The sequence below is a fragment of the Echinops telfairi genome, unplaced genomic scaffold (assembly GCF_000313985.2).
Source record: "Echinops telfairi isolate 266 unplaced genomic scaffold, ASM31398v2 ScPeMD7_443;HRSCAF=831, whole genome shotgun sequence".
Classification (NCBI taxonomy): Eukaryota; Metazoa; Chordata; class Mammalia; order Afrosoricida; family Tenrecidae; genus Echinops; species Echinops telfairi.
The window spans coordinates 44824560-44827702 of NW_022104341.1; the positions used below are offsets into that span (position 1 = coordinate 44824560).

General features: G+C 38.9%; 1 pseudogene; it reads right to left on the bottom strand.

Moving 5' to 3' along the window:
* Positions 1-229: 229 nt before the first annotated feature.
* LOC101656436 lies at positions 230-552 on the bottom strand (annotated as a pseudogene).
* Positions 553-3143: the final 2591 nt, after the last annotated feature.

The window sequence follows — 3143 nt, forward strand, 5'->3', positions numbered from 1 at the left end:
TGCTTGTAGGAAGTCAACAATTCTCATTTGTCATTTTAAAAAGTCTTGTGTTCCCATGTTATATAATAAAGGTAATGTAAGAGGCTACAGAGTTATAAAATTCTTTGCTAGCATAGCACAGTGTAATCAATTCTGCATTGCTAGAATAAATTTTAAAAGTTCAATGCTTCTGTTCAAAGAGTGATGAATAACAACAGAAGATGGCATAAAAAGGTCATTTTTTTCTTATTCATTCTGTAGTATTGGAAGTGGTATTTTTGCCACCACAGGCTACAATTTTCACTTTATCTACTTGAATAAGCTATCACCTCTCTGAATTCAGCATCATTCAAAACAAAAGTCTAAACATTATTGGAGAATCTGTACATATATAGAAAGCCCCGGGAACTGGCTCTGTTCCTGATCCTCTGAGCCAAGGCTGAATGTATAGCCTTCTCAAACTCAAGAAGAACTTGAAGGGCAAAATGGAGGATGCTCTGTTGAGACTGTGAGTTCCTCTAGGCTTTCCTGAAGACTGTTTTCCAGAGTGGTATTGTATAACTGATATGCCATGGCTTAGGTAGAAGAAATCATTTTTCTTATTCAGGCTTGCATTGATAGCCTGTGGGGAAGGCGCTTCCCACCACAGAATGGACAGAAGCCTCTGCAGCAGCCACAAAAGCCCTACTAATGTTCTTTGATGCACAAAAATTCTTCATTTTAATGAAGTTTAATGACCTATTTTGTCTTATGTTGCTCTACTTCTGGTGTCATATTTAAGAACCCACTGCTAAAACCACATCCTGAAGTGTTACCCTATACTTTCTTCCCATTTCCTCTCTCCATTTATTCTTCTGAACTGCTAAGCTTTATCCATGGGAAAATACTGCCCTTTTGATCGTGCATGCTTGATTGTTGTAAGGAACAAACACCTCCATGGTATTATTGTCTACCTTATAGACTTGTCTATTATTTGGCTGAAAGGTGAAACCCAGAGGTGAAGTCAGTTCCAGCCTCGAAAGGTGTCTAAGGAATATGGTTTCAAAGTTTCAATTAGACTAGTAAGCCTGGGATTTATATGCCGCCATAATCATTTTCAAAGCATTATCTTCCCACTTGAGCCCCTGATATCAGCTCCCCATTTCTTCTCCTTCCCTCCCGCACCCACCTCCCTCCCTCATGAGCCCTTGATAAGTTATAGATTATTATTTTCATATTTTACATCGTCCTCTGTCACCCCTCACCCACTTTTCTGTTATTCCTCCCCCTGAGATGAGAGGTTATAGGTTGATCCTTGTGATCGATTCCCCCTTTCTCCTTCCACCCTCCCCTCATCCTCCCCTCATCCTACTCTCATTGTGGGCTCTGAGGGTTTTATTTATCCTGGATTCCCTGTGTCCGAGGGCTCTTATCTGTAGTAGTGTGCATGTTCTGGTATTATCCGTAGCAATGTGCATGTAAGGTAGAATTGAGGTCATGAGAGGGGGAGAAGGAAGCACCAAAGAACTAGAGGAAAGTTGTGTTTCATTGGTGCTATATTGCACCCTGACTGGCTCATCTTTTCCCTGTGTCCACTCTGACAGGGGACACCCAATTGTCTACAGATGAGCATTAAATCTCCATTCTGTGCCACCACCCTCATTCACATTGGGTATAATTTTGTTCCGGATCTTAGATGCCTGCTACCTGATCCCATCGACACCTCATGATCACACAGGCTGGTGTGCTTCTTCCATGTGGGCTTTGTTGCTTCTGAGCTAGATGGCCGCTTATTTATCTTCAAGCCTTTAAGACCCCAGGTGCTCTCTCTTTTGATAGCCAGGCATCATCGGCTTTCTTCACCACATTTGCTTATACACCCATTTTGTCTTCAGCGATCGTGTCGGAAAGGTGAGCATATGATTTTGAGTTTTGTTCCACAGTTTTCTTGATCTGGGAGTTACCATTGTGATGCTGTTTAGGGAAATCAACTGTGCTAGTCCATCATCACCTGCTTTTTCAGTTGTCTGGGTCTTGGAGGCTGGATTTCACATGGTCCATTAGTCCATTTTGACTAATTATTTCTGTGTCTTTGATTGTCTTCTTTGTTCGAGATAGGGAGAAACTAATAATTGCAACTTAGATGACCAAGCACAAACTTTTAAGATCTCACTTGATAATCACTAAGGTCTGGTATAGAACCAATTCCACTCAAACTATTCCAGAACATAGGCTAGAACACTCACAAATTCATTCAATGAAGCAAGCATAACCCTGATACTAAAACCAGGCAAGGGTACCATTAAAAAGAAAAATATAGACGAACATCTCTCATGAATATCGATGAAAAAAATTCTCATCAAAATTCTAGCCAATATAATCCAACAACAATACATCATAACCAAGGGCAACACATACCAGTTTGCAAGGACGATTCAGCATTATAAAAACAATATACTCAACCACATAAAACAAACAAACAAACAAAAATAAGCATGTGCTCTATAGAAATGGGTGCAGAAAATGCATTGGACAAAATCAAACATCCATTTTTTTTGTTAAAAGTGCTTAGCAAAATAGGAATAAAAGGGACATTGCTCAGCATAATTAAGGCTACCTATACAAATCCAACGACCAACATTCTCAATGCAGAAAAATGAAAATATTCCATTGTTGATGACAACCAGCAAGGTTTTTTTTAATCATCACTCTTACTTAATATTATGAGGCCCTGTTGGCTCCAAGAGCTAAGTATCACTCTGTAGGAGAAAGATGTGGTTATTTGTTCCTGTTCAGATTTTCAGTCTCAGAAATTCTAAGTAGTTCTGCCCTGTCCTATATAAGATCACTATGTTTGATAGCTACAAGATTGAGTTTTTGTTTTATACAATATTGTATTGGAAGTACTAGCTAGAGCAATAAGACAAGAAAGGGAAATAAAAGGCATCCAAATTGGCAAAAAAAAAGTAAAATGATCTCTATTTGCAAATGATATATACATAGAAAAGTTCAGAGGCTCAAGAAAACTACTGGAACAAATAGAAAAAAAATAAGCTAAGTGGCAGGGCACAGGATCAATGTACTATTGATATTATCATGTGGTTCTTATAGTTTTTCATGTCAATGTGACGAATAATGCTAATGGTCTTTCGTATGTTGAACCATCCCTGCATCCCTGGTATGAA